The sequence below is a fragment of the Salmo salar genome, chromosome 15, assembly GCF_965601325.2.
Source record: "Salmo salar chromosome 15, fSalSal1, whole genome shotgun sequence".
NCBI classification, from domain to species: Eukaryota; Metazoa; Chordata; class Actinopteri; order Salmoniformes; family Salmonidae; genus Salmo; species Salmo salar.
This window is the reverse complement of record NC_138305.1, coordinates 37,231,087-37,244,906: the sequence shown is the minus strand read 5'-3', so window position 1 is coordinate 37,244,906 and position 13,820 is coordinate 37,231,087. Positions and strand designations below refer to the sequence as shown.

The following is a 13,820-nucleotide window of genomic DNA, read 5'->3' as shown; positions in this document are numbered from 1 at the left end:
TGTCTTTCAGGGAACTGCAGACCAGAATGGATGGGAAAATACAGACTGTAGCTAACAACTGTAAGTATCTGCTAGTTTTGTGCAAACTCGTTGCAAGATTGTATTAAGCATGAACCTATCCCGAACCTGATTCCTGTAAGATTGACAACCCTGTCGGATCTGACTTCTGAAATACAATTAGCATAATTGATCATGATACATTTGAACATGCATGCACAAACTTCATGTTAATATTTTGACTGTACTGTCTTTCAGGCAACTGCAGACCAGAATGGATGGGAAAAGTACATCTTGTTGCTAACTGTAAGTATCTGCTAGTTTTATGCAAACTCGTTGCAAGATTGTATTAAGGATGACATTATTCCGAACCTGATTCCTGTAAGTTTGACAACCCTATCGGATCTGACTTCTGAAATACAATTAGCATAATTGATCATGATACATTTGAACATCCATGCAAAATAAAGTTAATGGTAATATTTTTTTTACCATACTGTCTTTCAGGTAACTTCAGACAAGACATGGATGGGAAAAATACAGACTGTAGCTAACAACTGTAAGTATCTGCTAGTTTTGTGCAAACTCGTTGCAAGATTGTATTAAGGATGACATTATTCCGAACCTGATTCCTGTAAGATTGACAACCCTATCGGATCTGACTTCTGAAATACAATTAGCATAATTGATCATGATACATTTGAACATGCATGCACAAACTTCATGTTAATATTTTGACTGTACTGTCTTTCAGGGAACTGCAGACCAGAATGGATGGGAAAAGTACATTTTGTTACTAACTGTAAGTATCTGCTAGTTTTATGCAAACTCGTTGCAAGATTGTATTAAGGATGACATTATTCCGAACCTGATTCCTGTAAGATTGACAACCCTATCGGATCTGACTTCTGAAATACAATTAGCATAATTGATCATGATACATTTGAACATCCATGCAAAATAAAGTTAATGGTAATATTTTTTTTACCATACTGTCTTTCAGGTAACTTCAGACATGGATGGGAAAAATACAGACTGTAGCTAACAACTGTAAGTATCTGCTAGTTTTGTGCAAACTCGTTGCAAGATTGTATTAAGCATGAACCTATCCCGAACCTGATTCCTGTAAGATTGACAACCCTGTCGGATCTGACTTCTGAAATACAATTTGCATGATTTCTGATGCCACAGTTGAACATGCACCAGGGTTTAATGTGAAACTGTTCATCTTACCGTTTTTCAGATATGCAGACCAGAAATGGAATCCTCTACACCAGAACATGGCTTCCTGTAAGAATCTGTTGTCTACTCCTAGTTTTTTGCAAATATTGTATTAAGGATGAACCTATCCCGAACCTGATTCCTGTAAGATTGACAACCCTGTCGGATCTGACTTCTGAAATACAATTAGCATAATTTCTGATGCCACAGTTGAACATGCACTAGGGTAATGTGAAACTGTTCACCTTACCGTTTTTCAGATATGCAGACCAGAAATGGAATCCTCTACACCAGAACATGGCTTCCTGTAAGAATCTGTTGTCTACTCCTAGTTTTTTGCAAAGATTGTATTAAGAATGAACCTATCCCGAACCTGATTCCTGTAAGATTGACAACCCTGTCGGATCTGACTTCTGAAATACAATTAGCATAATTGATCATGATACATTTGAACATCCATGCAAAATAAAGTTAATGGTAATATTTTTTTTACCATACTGTCTTTCAGGTAACTAAAGACCAGACATGGATGGGAAAAGTACATCTTGTTGCTAACTGTAAGTATCTGCTAGTTTTGTGCAAACTCGTTGCAAGATTGTATTAAGGATGACATTATTCCGAACCTGATTCCTGTAAGATTGACAACCCTGTCGGATCTGACTTCTGAAATACAATTAGCATAATTGATCATGATACATTTGAACATGCATGCACAAACTTCATGTTAATATTTTGACTGTACTGTCTTTCAGGGAACTGCAGACCAGAATGGATGGGAAAAGTACATCTTGTTACTAACTGTAAGTATCTGCTAGTTTTATGCAAACTCGTTGCAAGATTGTATTAAGGATGACATTATTCCGAACCTGATTCCTGTAAGATTGACAACCCTATCGGATCTGACTTCTGAAATACAATTAGCATAATTGATCATGATACATTTGAACATCCATGCAAAATAAAGTTAATGGTCATATTTTTTTTACCATACTGTCTTTCAGGTAACTTCAGACCAGACATGGATGGGAAAAATACAGACTGTAGCTAACAACTGTAAGTATCTGCTAGTTTTGTGCAAACTCGTTGCAAGATTGTATTAAGCATGAACCTATCCCGAACCTGATTCCTGTAAGATTGACAACCCTGTCGGATCTGACTTCTGAAATACAATTAGCATAATTGATCATGATACATTTGAACATCCATGCAAAATAAAGTTAATGGTAATATTTTTTTTACCATACTGTCTTTCAGGTAACTTCAGACCAGACATGGATCTGAAAAATACAGACTGTAGCTAACAACTGTAAGTATCTGCTAGTTTTGTGCAAACTCGTTGCAAGATTGTATTAAGCATGAACCTATCCCGAACCTGATTCCTGTAAGATTGACAACCCTGTCGGATCTGACTTCTGAAATACAATTAGCATAATTGATCATGATACATTTGAACATCCATGCAAAATAAAGTTAATGGTAATATTTTTTTTACCATACTGTCTTTCAGGTAACTAAAGACCAGACATGGATGGGAAAAGTACATCTTGTTGCTAACTGTAAGTATCTGCTAGTTTTGTGCAAACTCGTTGCAAGATTGTATTAAGGATGACATTATTCCGAACCTGATTCCTGTAAGATTGACAACCCTATCGGATCTGACTTCTGAAATACAATTAGCATAATTGATCATGATACATTTGAACATCCATGCAAAATAAAGTTAATGGTAATATTTTTTTTACCATACTGTCTTTCAGGTAACTTCAGACCAGACATGGATCTGAAAAATACAGACTGTAGCTAACAACTGTAAGTATCTGCTAGTTTTGTGCAAACTCGTTGCAAGATTGTATTAAGCATGAACCTATCCCGAACCTGATTCCTGTAAGATTGACAACCCTATCGGATCTGACTTCTGAAATACAATTAGCATAATTATCATGATACATTTGAACATCCATGCAAAATAAAGTTAATGGTAATATTTTTTTTACCATACTGTCTTTCAGGTAACTTCAGACATGGATGGGAAAAATACAGACTGTAGGTAACAACTGTAAGTATCTGCTAGTTTTGTGCAAACTCGTTGCAAGATTGTATTAAGCATGAACCTATCCCGAACCTGATTCCTGTAAGATTGACAACCCTGTCGGATCTGACTTCTGAAATACAATTTGCATGATTTCTGATGCCACAGTTGAACATGCACCAGGGTTTAATGTGAAACTGTTCATCTTACCGTTTTTCAGATATGCAGACCAGAAATGGAATCCTCTACACCAGAACATGGCTTCCTGTAAGAATCTGTTGTCTACTCCTAGTTTTTTGCAAAGATTGTATTAAGGATGAACCTATCCCGAACCTGATTCCTGTAAGATTGACAATCCTGTCGGATCTGACTTCTGAAATACAATTAGAATAATTGATCATGATACATTTGAACATCCATGCAAAATAAAGTTAATGGTAATATTTTTTTACCATACTGTCTTTCAGGTAACTGCAGACCAGAATGGATGGGAAAAGTACATCTTGTTGCTAACTGTAAGTATCTGCTAGTTTTGTGCAAACTCGTTGCAAGATTGTATTAAGGATGACATTATTCCGAACCTGATTCCTGTAAGATTGACAACCCTATCGGATCTGACTTCTGAAATACAATTAGAATAATTTCTGATGCCACAGTTGAACATGCCCTAGGGTAATGTGAAACTGTTCATCTTACCGTTTTTCAGATATGCAGACCAGAAATGGAATCCTCTACACCAGAACATGGCTTCCTGTAAGAATCTGTTGTCTACTCCTAGTTTTTTGCAAAGATTGTATTAAGGATGAACCTATCCGAACCTGATTCCTGTAAGATTGACAACCCTGTCGGATCTGACTTCTGAAATACAATTAGCATAATTGATCATGATACATTTGAACATCCATGCAAAATAAAGTTAATGGTAATATTTTTTTACCATACTGTCTTTCAGGTAACTTCAGACCAGACATGGATGGGAAAAATACAGACTGTAGCTAACAACTGTAAGTATCTGCTAGTTTTGTGCAAACTCGTTGCAAGATTGTATTAAGGATGACATTATTCCGAACCTGATTCCTTTTAAGATTGACAACCCTATCGGATCTGACTTCTGAAATACAATTAGCATAATTGATCATGATACATTTGAACATCCATGCAAAATAAAGTTAATGGTAATATTTTTTTTACCATACTGTCTTTCAGGTAACTAAAGACCAGACATGTATGGGAAAAGTACATCTTGTTGCTAACTGTAAGTATCTGCTAGTTTTATGCAAACTCGTTGCAAGATTGTATTAAGGATGACATTATTCCGAACCTGATTCCTGTAAGATTGACAACCCTATCGGATCTGACTTCTGAAATACAATTAGCATAATTGATCATGATACATTTGAACATGCATGCACAAACTTCATGTTAATATTTTGACTGTACTGTCTTTCAGGGAACTGCAGACCAGAATGGATGGGAAAAGTACATCTTGTTACTAACTGTAAGTATCTGCTAGTTTTATGCAAACTCGTTGCAAGATTGTATTAAGGATGACATTATTCCGAACCTGATTCCTGTAAGATTGACAACCCTATCGGATCTGACTTCTGAAATACAATTAGCATAATTGATCATGATACATTTGAACATCCATGCAAAATAAAGTTAATGGTAATATTTTTTTTACCATACTGTCTTTCAGGTAACTTCAGACCAGACATGGATCTGAAAAATACAGACTGTAGCTAACAACTGTAAGTATCTGCTAGTTTTGTGCAAACTCGTTGCAAGATTGTATTAAGCATGAACCTATCCCGAACCTGATTCCTGTAAGATTGACAACCCTGTCGGATCTGACTTCTGAAATACAATTAGCATAATTGATCATGATACATTTGAACATCCATGCAAAATAAAGTTAATGGTAATATTTTTTTTACCATACTGTCTTTCAGGTAACTAAAGACCAGACATGGATGGGAAAAGTACATCTTGTTGCTAACTGTAAGTATCTGCTAGTTTTGTGCAAACTCGTTGCAAGATTGTATTAAGGATGACATTATTCCGAACCTGATTCCTGTAAGATTGACAACCCTATCGGATCTGACTTCTGAAATACAATTAGCATAATTGATCATGATACATTTGAACATCCATGCAAAATAAAGTTAATGGTAATATTTTTTTTACCATACTGTCTTTCAGGTAACTTCAGACCAGACATGGATGGGAAAAATACAGACTGTAGCTAACAACTGTAAGTATCTGCTAGTTTTATGCAAACTCGTTGCAAGATTGTATTAAGGATGACATTATTCCGAACCTGATTCCTGTAAGATTGACAACCCTATCGGATCTGACTTCTGAAATACAATTAGCATAATTGATCATGATACATTTGAACATCCATGCAAAATAAAGTTAATGGTAATATTTTTTTTACCATACTGTCTTTCAGGTAACTTCAGACATGGATGGGAAAAATACAGACTGTAGCTAACAACTGTAAGTATCTGCTAGTTTTGTGCAAACTCGTTGCAAGATTGTATTAAGCATGAACCTATCCCGAACCTGATTCCTGTAAGATTGACAACCCTGTCGGATCTGACTTCTGAAATACAATTTGCATGATTTCTGATGCCACAGTTGAACATGCACTAGGGTTTAATGTGAAACTGTTCATCTTACCGTTTTTCAGATATGCAGACCAGAAATGGAATCCTCTACACCAGAACATGGCTTCCTGTAAGAATCTGTTGTCTACTCCTAGTTTTTTGCAAAGATTGTATTAAGAATGAACCTATCCCGAACCTGATTCCTGTAAGATTGACAACCCTGTCGGATCTGACTTCTGAAATACAATTAGCATAATTGATCATGATACATTTGAACATCCATGCAAAATAAAGTTAATGGTAATATTTTTTTACCATACTGTCTTTCAGGTAACTGCAGACCAGAATGGATGGGAAAAGTACATCTTGTTGCTAACTGTAAGTATCTGCTAGTTTTGTGCAAACTCGTTGCAAGATTGTATTAAGGATGACATTATTCCGAACCTGATTCCTGTAAGATTGACAACCCTATCGGATCTGACTTCTGAAATACAATTAGCATAATTGATCATGATACATTTGAACATCCATGCAAAATAAAGTTAATGGTAATATTTTTTTACCATACTGTCTTTCAGGTAACTGCAGACCAGAATGGATGGGAAAAGTACATCTTGTTGCTAACTGTAAGTATCTGCTAGTTTTGTGCAAACTCGTTGCAAGATTGTATTAAGGATGACATTATTCCGAACCTGATTCCTGTAAGATTGACAACCCTATCGGATCTGACTTCTGAAATACAATTAGAATAATTTCTGATGCCACAGTTGAACATGCCCTAGGGTAATGTGAAACTGTTCATCTTACCGTTTTTCAGATATGCAGACCAGAAATGGAATCCTCTACACCAGAACATGGCTTCCTGTAAGAATCTGTTGTCTACTCCTAGTTTTTTGCAAAGATTGTATTAAGGATGAACCTATCCGAACCTGATTCCTGTAAGATTGACAACCCTGTCGGATCTGACTTCTGAAATACAATTAGCATAATTGATCATGATACATTTGAACATCCATGCAAAATAAAGTTAATGGTAATATTTTTTTTACCATACTGTCTTTCAGGTAACTAAAGACCAGACATGGATGGGAAAAGTACATCTTGTTGCTAACTGTAAGTATCTGCTAGTTTTGTGCAAACTCGTTGCAAGATTGTATTAAGGATGACATTATTCCGAACCTGATTCCTTTTAAGATTGACAACCCTATCGGATCTGACTTCTGAAATACAATTAGCATAATTGATCATGATACATTTGAACATCCATGCAAAATAAAGTTAATGGTAATATTTTTTTACCATACTGTCTTTCAGGTAACTAAAGACCAGACATGGATGGGAAAAGTACATCTTGTTGCTAACTGTAAGTATCTGCTAGTTTTATGCAAACTCGTTGCAAGATTGTATTAAGGATGACATTATTCCGAACCTGATTCCTGTAAGATTGACAACCCTATCGGATCTGACTTCTGAAATACAATTAGCATAATTATCATGATACATTTGAACATCCATGCAAAATAAAGTTAATGGTAATATTTTTTTTACCATACTGTCTTTCAGGTAACTTCAGACAAGACATGGATGGGAAAAATACAGACTGTAGCTAACAACTGTAAGTATCTGCTAGTTTTGTGCAAACTCGTTGCAAGATTGTATTAAGCATGAACCTATCCCGAACCTGATTCCTGTAAGATTGACAACCCTGTCGGATCTGACTTCTGAAATACAATTAGCATAATTGATCATGATACATTTGAACATCCATGCAAAATAAAGTTAATGGTAATATTTTTTTTACCATACTGTCTTTCAGGTAACTAAAGACCAGACATGGATGGGAAAAGTACATCTTGTTGCTAACTGTAAGTATCTGCTAGTTTTATGCAAACTCGTTGCAAGATTGTATTAAGGATGACATTATTCCGAACCTGATTCCTGTAAGATTGACAACCCTATCGGATCTGACTTCTGAAATACAATTAGCATAATTATCATGATACATTTGAACATCCATGCAAAATAAAGTTAATGGTAATATTTTTTTTACCATACTGTCTTTCAGGTAACTTCAGACAAGACATGGATGGGAAAAATACAGACTGTAGCTAACAACTGTAAGTATCTGCTAGTTTTGTGCAAACTCGTTGCAAGATTGTATTAAGCATGAACCTATCCCGAACCTGATTCCTGTAAGATTGACAACCCTATCGGATCTGACTTCTGAAATACAATTAGCATAATTTCTGATGCCACAGTTGAACATGCACCAGGGTTTAATGTGAAACTGTTCATCTTACCGTTTTTCAGATATGCAGACCAGAAATGGAATCCTCTACACCAGAACATGGCTTCCTGTAAGAATCTGTTGTCTACTCCTAGTTTTTTGCGAAGATTGTATTAAGGATGAACCTATCCCGAACCTGATTCCTGTAAGATTGACAATCCTGTCGGATCTGACTTCTGAAATACAATTAGAATAATTGATCATGATACATTTGAACATCCATGCAAAATAAAGTTAATGGTAATATTTTTTTTACCATACTGTCTTTCAGGTAACTTCAGACCAGACATGGATGGGAAAAATACAGACTGTAGCTAACAACTGTAAGTATCTGCTAGTTTTATGCAAACTCGTTGCAAGATTGTATTAAGGATGACATTATTCCGAACCTGATTCCTGTAAGATTGACAACCCTATCGGATCTGACTTCTGAAATACAATTAGCATAATTGATCATGATACATTTGAACATCCATGCAAAATAAAGTTAATGGTAATATTTTTTTACCATACTGTCTTTCAGGTAACTGCAGACCAGAATGGATGGGAAAAGTACATCTTGTTGCTAACTGTAAGTATCTGCTAGTTTTGTGCAAACTCGTTGCAAGATTGTATTAAGGATGACATTATTCCGAACCTGATTCCTGTAAGATTGACAACCCTATCGGATCTGACTTCTGAAATACAATTAGCATAATTGATCATGATACATTTGAACATGCATGCACAAACTTCATGTTAATATTTTGACTGTACTGTCTTTCAGGGAACTGCAGACCAGAATGGATGGGAAAAGTACATCTTGTTACTAACTGTAAGTATCTGCTAGTTTTATGCAAACTCGTTGCAAGATTGTATTAAGGATGACATTATTCCGAACCTGATTCCTGTAAGATTGACAACCCTATCGGATCTGACTTCTGAAATACAATTAGCATAATTGATCATGATACATTTGAACATCCATGCAAAATAAAGTTAATGGTAATATTTTTTTTACCATACTGTCTTTCAGGTAACTTCAGACCAGACATGGATCTGAAAAATACAGACTGTAGCTAACAACTGTAAGTATCTGCTAGTTTTGTGCAAACTCGTTGCAAGATTGTATTAAGGATGACATTATTCCGAACCTGATTCCTGTAAGATTGACAACCCTGTCGGATCTGACTTCTGAAATACAATTTGCATGATTTCTGATGCCACAGTTGAACATGCACCAGGGTTTAATGTGAAACTGTTCATCTTACCGTTTTTCAGATATGCAGACCAGAAATGGAATCCTCTACACCAGAACATGGCTTCCTGTAAGAATCTGTTGTCTACTCCTAGTTTTTTGCAAAGATTGTATTAAGAATGAACCTATCCCGAACCTGATTCCTGTAAGATTGACAACCCTGTCGGATCTGACTTCTGAAATACAATTAGCATAATTGATCATGATACATTTGAACATCCATGCAAAATAAAGTTAATGGTAATATTTTTTTTACCATACTGTCTTTCAGGTAACTAAAGACCAGACATGGATGGGAAAAGTACATCTTGTTGCTAACTGTAAGTATCTGCTAGTTTTGTGCAAACTCGTTGCAAGATTGTATTAAGGATGACATTATTCCGAACCTGATTCCTGTAAGATTGACAACCCTATCGGATCTGACTTCTGAAATACAATTAGCATAATTGATCATGATACATTTGAACATCCATGCAAAATAAAGTTAATGGTAATATTTTTTTTACCATACTGTCTTTCAGGTAACTTCAGACCAGACATGGATGGGAAAAATACAGACTGTAGCTAACAACTGTAAGTATCTGCTAGTTTTATGCAAACTCGTTGCAAGATTGTATTAAGGATGACATTATTCCGAACCTGATTCCTGTAAGATTGACAACCCTATCGGATCTGACTTCTGAAATACAATTAGCATAATTGATCATGATACATTTGAACATCCATGCAAAATAAAGTTAATGGTAATATTTTTTTTACCATACTGTCTTTCAGGTAACGTCATACCAGACATGGATGGGAAAAATACAGACTGTAGCTAACAACTGTAATATCTGCTAGTTTTATGCAAACTCGTTGCAAGATTGTATTAAGGATGACATTATTCCGAACCTGATTCCTGTAAGATTGACAACCCTATCGGATCTGACTTCTGAAATACAATTAGCATAATTGATCATGATACATTTGAACATCCATGCAAAATAAAGTTAATGGTAATATTTTTTTTACCATACTGTCTTTCAGGTAACTTCAGACATGGATGGGAAAAATACAGACTGTAGCTAACAACTGTAAGTATCTGCTAGTTTTGTGCAAACTCGTTGCAAGATTGTATTAAGCATGAACCTATCCCGAACCTGATTCCTGTAAGATTGACAACCCTGTCGGATCTGACTTCTGAAATACAATTTGCATGATTTCTGATGCCACAGTTGAACATGCACTAGGGTTTAATGTGAAACTGTTCATCTTACCGTTTTTCAGATATGCAGACCAGAAATGGAATCCTCTACACCAGAACATGGCTTCCTGTAAGAATCTGTTGTCTACTCCTAGTTTTTTGCAAAGATTGTATTAAGAATGAACCTATCCCGAACCTGATTCCTGTAAGATTGACAACCCTGTCGGATCTGACTTCTGAAATACAATTAGCATAATTGATCATGATACATTTGAACATCCATGCAAAATAAAGTTAATGGTAATATTTTTTTACCATACTGTCTTTCAGGTAACTGCAGACCAGAATGGATGGGAAAAGTACATCTTGTTGCTAACTGTAAGTATCTGCTAGTTTTGTGCAAACTCGTTGCAAGATTGTATTAAGGATGACATTATTCCGAACCTGATTCCTGTAAGATTGACAACCCTATCGGATCTGACTTCTGAAATACAATTAGCATAATTGATCATGATACATTTGAACATCCATGCAAAATAAAGTTAATGGTAATATTTTTTTACCATACTGTCTTTCAGGTAACTGCAGACCAGAATGGATGGGAAAAGTACATCTTGTTGCTAACTGTAAGTATCTGCTAGTTTTGTGCAAACTCGTTGCAAGATTGTATTAAGGATGACATTATTCCGAACCTGATTCCTGTAAGATTGACAACCCTATCGGATCTGACTTCTGAAATACAATTAGAATAATTTCTGATGCCACAGTTGAACATGCCCTAGGGTAATGTGAAACTGTTCATCTTACCGTTTTTCAGATATGCAGACCAGAAATGGAATCCTCTACACCAGAACATGGCTTCCTGTAAGAATCTGTTGTCTACTCCTAGTTTTTTGCAAAGATTGTATTAAGGATGAACCTATCCGAACCTGATTCCTGTAAGATTGACAACCCTGTCGGATCTGACTTCTGAAATACAATTAGCATAATTGATCATGATACATTTGAACATCCATGCAAAATAAAGTTAATGGTAATATTTTTTTTACCATACTGTCTTTCAGGTAACTAAAGACCAGACATGGATGGGAAAAGTACATCTTGTTGCTAACTGTAAGTATCTGCTAGTTTTGTGCAAACTCGTTGCAAGATTGTATTAAGGATGACATTATTCCGAACCTGATTCCTTTTAAGATTGACAACCCTATCGGATCTGACTTCTGAAATACAATTAGCATAATTGATCATGATACATTTGAACATCCATGCAAAATAAAGTTAATGGTAATATTTTTTTACCATACTGTCTTTCAGGTAACTTCAGACCAGACATGGATGGGAAAAGTACATCTTGTTGCTAACTGTAAGTATCTGCTAGTTTTATGCAAACTCGTTGCAAGATTGTATTAAGGATGACATTATTCCGAACCTGATTCCTGTAAGATTGACAACCCTATCGGATCTGACTTCTGAAATACAATTAGCATAATTATCATGATACATTTGAACATCCATGCAAAATAAAGTTAATGGTAATATTTTTTTTACCATACTGTCTTTCAGGTAACTTCAGACAAGACATGGATGGGAAAAATACAGACTGTAGCTAACAACTGTAAGTATCTGCTAGTTTTGTGCAAACTCGTTGCAAGATTGTATTAAGCATGAACCTATCCCGAACCTGATTCCTGTAAGATTGACAACCCTGTCGGATCTGACTTCTGAAATACAATTAGCATAATTTCTGATGCCACAGTTGAACATGCACTAGGGTAATGTGAAACTGTTCACCTTACCGTTTTTCAGATATGCAGACCAGAAATGGAATCCTCTACACCAGAACATGGCTTCCTGTAAGAATCTGTTGTCTACTCCTAGTTTTTTGCAAAGATTGTATTAAGAATGAACCTATCCCGAACCTGATTCCTGTAAGATTGACAACCCTGTCGGATCTGACTTCTGAAATACAATTAGCATAATTGATCATGATACATTTGAACATCCATGCAAAATAAAGTTAATGGTAATATTTTTTTTACCATACTGTCTTTCAGGTAACTAAAGACCAGACATGGATGGGAAAAGTACATCTTGTTGCTAACTGTAAGTATCTGCTAGTTTTATGCAAACTCGTTGCAAGATTGTATTAAGGATGACATTATTCCGAACCTGATTCCTGTAAGATTGACAACCCTATCGGATCTGACTTCTGAAATACAATTAGCATAATTATCATGATACATTTGAACATCCATGCAAAATAAAGTTAATGGTAATATTTTTTTTACCATACTGTCTTTCAGGTAACTTCAGACAAGACATGGATGGGAAAAATACAGACTGTAGCTAACAACTGTAAGTATCTGCTAGTTTTGTGCAAACTCGTTGCAAGATTGTATTAAGCATGAACCTATCCCGAACCTGATTCCTGTAAGATTGACAACCCTATCGGATCTGACTTCTGAAATACAATTAGCATAATTTCTGATGCCACAGTTGAACATGCACCAGGGTTTAATGTGAAACTGTTCATCTTACCGTTTTTCAGATATGCAGACCAGAAATGGAATCCTCTACACCAGAACATGGCTTCCTGTAAGAATCTGTTGTCTACTCCTAGTTTTTTGCAAAGATTGTATTAAGCATGAACCTATCCCGAACCTGATTCCTGTAAGATTGACAACCCTATCGGATCTGACTTCTGAAATACAATTAGCATAATTGATCATGATACATTTGAACATCCATGCAAAATAAAGTTAATGGTAATATTTTTTTTACCATACTGTCTTTCAGGTAACTTCAGACCAGACATGGATCTGAAAAATACAGACTGTAGCTAACAACTGTAAGTATCTGCTAGTTTTGTGCAAACTCGTTGCAAGATTGTATTAAGCATGAACCTATCCCGAACCTGATTCCTGTAAGATTGACAACCCTATCGGATCTGACTTCTGAAATACAATTAGCATAATTGATCATGATACATTTGAACATCCATGCAAAATAAAGTTAATGGTAATATTTTTTTTACCATACTGTCTTTCAGGTAACTAAAGACCAGACATGGATGGGAAAAGTACATCTTGTTGCTAACTGTAAGTATCTGCTAGTTTTGTGCAAACTCGTTGCAAGATTGTATTAAGGATGACATTATTCCGAACCTGATTCCTGTAAGATTGACAACCCTATCGGATCTGACTTCTGAAATACAATTAGCATAATTGATCATGATACATTTGAACATGCATGCA

General features: G+C 35.6%; 2 long non-coding RNA genes and 56 other non-coding genes across 59 annotated transcripts; all 58 read left to right on the top strand.

Moving 5' to 3' along the window:
* The first annotated feature begins 101 nt into the window (after positions 1-101).
* LOC123727452 (small nucleolar RNA SNORD50) lies at positions 102-173 on the top strand. The gene has a single exon (XR_006759448.1). It is a non-coding gene; the product is annotated as a small nucleolar RNA SNORD50 (small nucleolar RNA).
* A 171-nt stretch (positions 174-344) lies between these two features.
* On the top strand, positions 345-416 carry LOC123727531 (small nucleolar RNA SNORD50). Its single transcript, XR_006759525.2, has one exon. It is a non-coding gene; the product is annotated as a small nucleolar RNA SNORD50 (small nucleolar RNA).
* Positions 417-597: 181 nt separating this feature from the next.
* On the top strand, positions 598-669 carry LOC123727530 (small nucleolar RNA SNORD50). The gene has a single exon (XR_006759524.1). It is a non-coding gene; the product is annotated as a small nucleolar RNA SNORD50 (small nucleolar RNA).
* A 171-nt stretch (positions 670-840) lies between these two features.
* LOC123727550 (small nucleolar RNA SNORD50) lies at positions 841-912 on the top strand. The gene has a single exon (XR_006759544.2). It is a non-coding gene; the product is annotated as a small nucleolar RNA SNORD50 (small nucleolar RNA).
* Positions 913-1,088: 176 nt separating this feature from the next.
* On the top strand, positions 1,089-1,160 carry LOC145860943 (small nucleolar RNA SNORD50). Its single transcript, XR_014380748.1, has one exon. It is a non-coding gene; the product is annotated as a small nucleolar RNA SNORD50 (small nucleolar RNA).
* A 168-nt stretch (positions 1,161-1,328) lies between these two features.
* Positions 1,329-1,400, top strand: LOC145860974 (small nucleolar RNA SNORD50). Its single transcript, XR_014380778.1, has one exon. It is a non-coding gene; the product is annotated as a small nucleolar RNA SNORD50 (small nucleolar RNA).
* A 166-nt stretch (positions 1,401-1,566) lies between these two features.
* LOC123727399 (small nucleolar RNA SNORD50) lies at positions 1,567-1,638 on the top strand. Its single transcript, XR_006759395.1, has one exon. It is a non-coding gene; the product is annotated as a small nucleolar RNA SNORD50 (small nucleolar RNA).
* Positions 1,639-1,816: 178 nt separating this feature from the next.
* On the top strand, positions 1,817-1,888 carry LOC123727548 (small nucleolar RNA SNORD50). The gene has a single exon (XR_006759542.1). It is a non-coding gene; the product is annotated as a small nucleolar RNA SNORD50 (small nucleolar RNA).
* A 171-nt stretch (positions 1,889-2,059) lies between these two features.
* Positions 2,060-2,131, top strand: LOC123727409 (small nucleolar RNA SNORD50). The gene has a single exon (XR_006759405.2). It is a non-coding gene; the product is annotated as a small nucleolar RNA SNORD50 (small nucleolar RNA).
* Positions 2,132-2,312: 181 nt separating this feature from the next.
* Positions 2,313-2,384, top strand: LOC145860942 (small nucleolar RNA SNORD50). Its single transcript, XR_014380747.1, has one exon. It is a non-coding gene; the product is annotated as a small nucleolar RNA SNORD50 (small nucleolar RNA).
* Positions 2,385-2,565: 181 nt separating this feature from the next.
* On the top strand, positions 2,566-2,637 carry LOC123727520 (small nucleolar RNA SNORD50). Its single transcript, XR_006759515.2, has one exon. It is a non-coding gene; the product is annotated as a small nucleolar RNA SNORD50 (small nucleolar RNA).
* A 178-nt stretch (positions 2,638-2,815) lies between these two features.
* On the top strand, positions 2,816-2,887 carry LOC123727565 (small nucleolar RNA SNORD50). The gene has a single exon (XR_006759559.2). It is a non-coding gene; the product is annotated as a small nucleolar RNA SNORD50 (small nucleolar RNA).
* A 181-nt stretch (positions 2,888-3,068) lies between these two features.
* On the top strand, positions 3,069-3,140 carry LOC123727526 (small nucleolar RNA SNORD50). The gene has a single exon (XR_006759521.2). It is a non-coding gene; the product is annotated as a small nucleolar RNA SNORD50 (small nucleolar RNA).
* Positions 3,141-3,315: 175 nt separating this feature from the next.
* On the top strand, positions 3,316-3,387 carry LOC123727448 (small nucleolar RNA SNORD50). The gene has a single exon (XR_006759444.1). It is a non-coding gene; the product is annotated as a small nucleolar RNA SNORD50 (small nucleolar RNA).
* Positions 3,388-3,555: 168 nt separating this feature from the next.
* Positions 3,556-3,627, top strand: LOC123727591 (small nucleolar RNA SNORD50). The gene has a single exon (XR_006759585.1). It is a non-coding gene; the product is annotated as a small nucleolar RNA SNORD50 (small nucleolar RNA).
* A 176-nt stretch (positions 3,628-3,803) lies between these two features.
* LOC123727525 (small nucleolar RNA SNORD50) lies at positions 3,804-3,875 on the top strand. Its single transcript, XR_006759520.1, has one exon. It is a non-coding gene; the product is annotated as a small nucleolar RNA SNORD50 (small nucleolar RNA).
* Positions 3,876-4,041: 166 nt separating this feature from the next.
* LOC123727563 (small nucleolar RNA SNORD50) lies at positions 4,042-4,112 on the top strand. The gene has a single exon (XR_006759557.1). It is a non-coding gene; the product is annotated as a small nucleolar RNA SNORD50 (small nucleolar RNA).
* Positions 4,113-4,292: 180 nt separating this feature from the next.
* LOC145860945 (small nucleolar RNA SNORD50) lies at positions 4,293-4,365 on the top strand. The gene has a single exon (XR_014380750.1). It is a non-coding gene; the product is annotated as a small nucleolar RNA SNORD50 (small nucleolar RNA).
* Positions 4,366-4,543: 178 nt separating this feature from the next.
* Positions 4,544-4,615, top strand: LOC145860964 (small nucleolar RNA SNORD50). Its single transcript, XR_014380769.1, has one exon. It is a non-coding gene; the product is annotated as a small nucleolar RNA SNORD50 (small nucleolar RNA).
* Positions 4,616-4,786: 171 nt separating this feature from the next.
* Positions 4,787-4,858, top strand: LOC123727518 (small nucleolar RNA SNORD50). Its single transcript, XR_006759513.1, has one exon. It is a non-coding gene; the product is annotated as a small nucleolar RNA SNORD50 (small nucleolar RNA).
* A 181-nt stretch (positions 4,859-5,039) lies between these two features.
* On the top strand, positions 5,040-5,111 carry LOC145860941 (small nucleolar RNA SNORD50). Its single transcript, XR_014380746.1, has one exon. It is a non-coding gene; the product is annotated as a small nucleolar RNA SNORD50 (small nucleolar RNA).
* Positions 5,112-5,289: 178 nt separating this feature from the next.
* LOC145860963 (small nucleolar RNA SNORD50) lies at positions 5,290-5,361 on the top strand. The gene has a single exon (XR_014380768.1). It is a non-coding gene; the product is annotated as a small nucleolar RNA SNORD50 (small nucleolar RNA).
* Positions 5,362-5,542: 181 nt separating this feature from the next.
* On the top strand, positions 5,543-5,614 carry LOC145860962 (small nucleolar RNA SNORD50). Its single transcript, XR_014380767.1, has one exon. It is a non-coding gene; the product is annotated as a small nucleolar RNA SNORD50 (small nucleolar RNA).
* Positions 5,615-5,790: 176 nt separating this feature from the next.
* LOC123727444 (small nucleolar RNA SNORD50) lies at positions 5,791-5,862 on the top strand. The gene has a single exon (XR_006759440.1). It is a non-coding gene; the product is annotated as a small nucleolar RNA SNORD50 (small nucleolar RNA).
* A 168-nt stretch (positions 5,863-6,030) lies between these two features.
* On the top strand, positions 6,031-6,102 carry LOC123727398 (small nucleolar RNA SNORD50). The gene has a single exon (XR_006759394.1). It is a non-coding gene; the product is annotated as a small nucleolar RNA SNORD50 (small nucleolar RNA).
* A 176-nt stretch (positions 6,103-6,278) lies between these two features.
* Positions 6,279-6,350, top strand: LOC123727513 (small nucleolar RNA SNORD50). The gene has a single exon (XR_006759508.1). It is a non-coding gene; the product is annotated as a small nucleolar RNA SNORD50 (small nucleolar RNA).
* Positions 6,351-6,526: 176 nt separating this feature from the next.
* On the top strand, positions 6,527-6,598 carry LOC123727512 (small nucleolar RNA SNORD50). Its single transcript, XR_006759507.1, has one exon. It is a non-coding gene; the product is annotated as a small nucleolar RNA SNORD50 (small nucleolar RNA).
* Positions 6,599-6,764: 166 nt separating this feature from the next.
* On the top strand, positions 6,765-6,835 carry LOC145860970 (small nucleolar RNA SNORD50). Its single transcript, XR_014380775.1, has one exon. It is a non-coding gene; the product is annotated as a small nucleolar RNA SNORD50 (small nucleolar RNA).
* A 178-nt stretch (positions 6,836-7,013) lies between these two features.
* On the top strand, positions 7,014-7,086 carry LOC123727415 (small nucleolar RNA SNORD50). The gene has a single exon (XR_006759411.2). It is a non-coding gene; the product is annotated as a small nucleolar RNA SNORD50 (small nucleolar RNA).
* A 77-nt stretch (positions 7,087-7,163) lies between these two features.
* LOC145850389 (uncharacterized) lies at positions 7,164-8,236 on the top strand. Its single transcript, XR_014380558.1, has 4 exons — positions 7,164-7,222; positions 7,423-7,724; positions 7,925-7,976; positions 8,170-8,236. It is a non-coding gene; the product is annotated as an uncharacterized LOC145850389 (long non-coding RNA).
* Positions 7,264-7,335, top strand: LOC123727592 (small nucleolar RNA SNORD50). Its single transcript, XR_006759586.2, has one exon. It is a non-coding gene; the product is annotated as a small nucleolar RNA SNORD50 (small nucleolar RNA).
* Positions 7,516-7,587, top strand: LOC123727407 (small nucleolar RNA SNORD50). The gene has a single exon (XR_006759403.2). It is a non-coding gene; the product is annotated as a small nucleolar RNA SNORD50 (small nucleolar RNA).
* On the top strand, positions 7,766-7,837 carry LOC123727414 (small nucleolar RNA SNORD50). Its single transcript, XR_006759410.2, has one exon. It is a non-coding gene; the product is annotated as a small nucleolar RNA SNORD50 (small nucleolar RNA).
* LOC123727539 (small nucleolar RNA SNORD50) lies at positions 8,018-8,089 on the top strand. The gene has a single exon (XR_006759533.2). It is a non-coding gene; the product is annotated as a small nucleolar RNA SNORD50 (small nucleolar RNA).
* Positions 8,237-8,257: 21 nt separating the features above from the next.
* LOC145860972 (small nucleolar RNA SNORD50) lies at positions 8,258-8,329 on the top strand. Its single transcript, XR_014380776.1, has one exon. It is a non-coding gene; the product is annotated as a small nucleolar RNA SNORD50 (small nucleolar RNA).
* Positions 8,330-8,510: 181 nt separating this feature from the next.
* Positions 8,511-8,582, top strand: LOC123727519 (small nucleolar RNA SNORD50). Its single transcript, XR_006759514.1, has one exon. It is a non-coding gene; the product is annotated as a small nucleolar RNA SNORD50 (small nucleolar RNA).
* A 176-nt stretch (positions 8,583-8,758) lies between these two features.
* On the top strand, positions 8,759-8,830 carry LOC123727559 (small nucleolar RNA SNORD50). Its single transcript, XR_006759553.2, has one exon. It is a non-coding gene; the product is annotated as a small nucleolar RNA SNORD50 (small nucleolar RNA).
* A 171-nt stretch (positions 8,831-9,001) lies between these two features.
* On the top strand, positions 9,002-9,073 carry LOC145860961 (small nucleolar RNA SNORD50). The gene has a single exon (XR_014380766.1). It is a non-coding gene; the product is annotated as a small nucleolar RNA SNORD50 (small nucleolar RNA).
* A 181-nt stretch (positions 9,074-9,254) lies between these two features.
* Positions 9,255-9,326, top strand: LOC123727557 (small nucleolar RNA SNORD50). The gene has a single exon (XR_006759551.2). It is a non-coding gene; the product is annotated as a small nucleolar RNA SNORD50 (small nucleolar RNA).
* A 168-nt stretch (positions 9,327-9,494) lies between these two features.
* On the top strand, positions 9,495-9,566 carry LOC145860977 (small nucleolar RNA SNORD50). Its single transcript, XR_014380781.1, has one exon. It is a non-coding gene; the product is annotated as a small nucleolar RNA SNORD50 (small nucleolar RNA).
* Positions 9,567-9,744: 178 nt separating this feature from the next.
* Positions 9,745-9,816, top strand: LOC123727515 (small nucleolar RNA SNORD50). Its single transcript, XR_006759510.1, has one exon. It is a non-coding gene; the product is annotated as a small nucleolar RNA SNORD50 (small nucleolar RNA).
* A 181-nt stretch (positions 9,817-9,997) lies between these two features.
* On the top strand, positions 9,998-10,069 carry LOC123727546 (small nucleolar RNA SNORD50). Its single transcript, XR_006759540.2, has one exon. It is a non-coding gene; the product is annotated as a small nucleolar RNA SNORD50 (small nucleolar RNA).
* Positions 10,070-10,249: 180 nt separating this feature from the next.
* LOC123727510 (small nucleolar RNA SNORD50) lies at positions 10,250-10,321 on the top strand. Its single transcript, XR_006759505.1, has one exon. It is a non-coding gene; the product is annotated as a small nucleolar RNA SNORD50 (small nucleolar RNA).
* A 176-nt stretch (positions 10,322-10,497) lies between these two features.
* Positions 10,498-10,569, top strand: LOC123727443 (small nucleolar RNA SNORD50). Its single transcript, XR_006759439.1, has one exon. It is a non-coding gene; the product is annotated as a small nucleolar RNA SNORD50 (small nucleolar RNA).
* A 168-nt stretch (positions 10,570-10,737) lies between these two features.
* Positions 10,738-10,809, top strand: LOC145860976 (small nucleolar RNA SNORD50). Its single transcript, XR_014380780.1, has one exon. It is a non-coding gene; the product is annotated as a small nucleolar RNA SNORD50 (small nucleolar RNA).
* Positions 10,810-10,985: 176 nt separating this feature from the next.
* LOC123727547 (small nucleolar RNA SNORD50) lies at positions 10,986-11,057 on the top strand. The gene has a single exon (XR_006759541.2). It is a non-coding gene; the product is annotated as a small nucleolar RNA SNORD50 (small nucleolar RNA).
* A 176-nt stretch (positions 11,058-11,233) lies between these two features.
* On the top strand, positions 11,234-11,305 carry LOC145860960 (small nucleolar RNA SNORD50). The gene has a single exon (XR_014380765.1). It is a non-coding gene; the product is annotated as a small nucleolar RNA SNORD50 (small nucleolar RNA).
* A 166-nt stretch (positions 11,306-11,471) lies between these two features.
* LOC145860969 (small nucleolar RNA SNORD50) lies at positions 11,472-11,542 on the top strand. Its single transcript, XR_014380774.1, has one exon. It is a non-coding gene; the product is annotated as a small nucleolar RNA SNORD50 (small nucleolar RNA).
* Positions 11,543-11,602: 60 nt separating this feature from the next.
* LOC145860840 (uncharacterized) lies at positions 11,603-13,291 on the top strand. 2 transcript variants are annotated; one of them, XR_014380556.1, is made up of 5 exons: positions 11,603-11,679; positions 12,130-12,181; positions 12,373-12,669; positions 12,870-12,921; positions 13,115-13,291. It is a non-coding gene; the product is annotated as an uncharacterized LOC145860840 (long non-coding RNA). The 2 variants fall into 2 exon arrangements; XR_014380557.1 differs by lacking the exon at positions 11,603-11,679 and adding an exon at positions 11,737-11,929.
* Positions 11,721-11,793, top strand: LOC145860944 (small nucleolar RNA SNORD50). The gene has a single exon (XR_014380749.1). It is a non-coding gene; the product is annotated as a small nucleolar RNA SNORD50 (small nucleolar RNA).
* LOC145860959 (small nucleolar RNA SNORD50) lies at positions 11,971-12,042 on the top strand. The gene has a single exon (XR_014380764.1). It is a non-coding gene; the product is annotated as a small nucleolar RNA SNORD50 (small nucleolar RNA).
* LOC145860940 (small nucleolar RNA SNORD50) lies at positions 12,223-12,294 on the top strand. Its single transcript, XR_014380745.1, has one exon. It is a non-coding gene; the product is annotated as a small nucleolar RNA SNORD50 (small nucleolar RNA).
* Positions 12,461-12,532, top strand: LOC123727615 (small nucleolar RNA SNORD50). Its single transcript, XR_006759609.2, has one exon. It is a non-coding gene; the product is annotated as a small nucleolar RNA SNORD50 (small nucleolar RNA).
* LOC145860958 (small nucleolar RNA SNORD50) lies at positions 12,711-12,782 on the top strand. The gene has a single exon (XR_014380763.1). It is a non-coding gene; the product is annotated as a small nucleolar RNA SNORD50 (small nucleolar RNA).
* On the top strand, positions 12,963-13,034 carry LOC123727605 (small nucleolar RNA SNORD50). The gene has a single exon (XR_006759599.2). It is a non-coding gene; the product is annotated as a small nucleolar RNA SNORD50 (small nucleolar RNA).
* LOC123727614 (small nucleolar RNA SNORD50) lies at positions 13,203-13,274 on the top strand. The gene has a single exon (XR_006759608.2). It is a non-coding gene; the product is annotated as a small nucleolar RNA SNORD50 (small nucleolar RNA).
* Positions 13,292-13,455: 164 nt separating the features above from the next.
* On the top strand, positions 13,456-13,527 carry LOC123727553 (small nucleolar RNA SNORD50). The gene has a single exon (XR_006759547.2). It is a non-coding gene; the product is annotated as a small nucleolar RNA SNORD50 (small nucleolar RNA).
* A 178-nt stretch (positions 13,528-13,705) lies between these two features.
* On the top strand, positions 13,706-13,777 carry LOC123727556 (small nucleolar RNA SNORD50). Its single transcript, XR_006759550.2, has one exon. It is a non-coding gene; the product is annotated as a small nucleolar RNA SNORD50 (small nucleolar RNA).
* Positions 13,778-13,820: the final 43 nt, after the last annotated feature.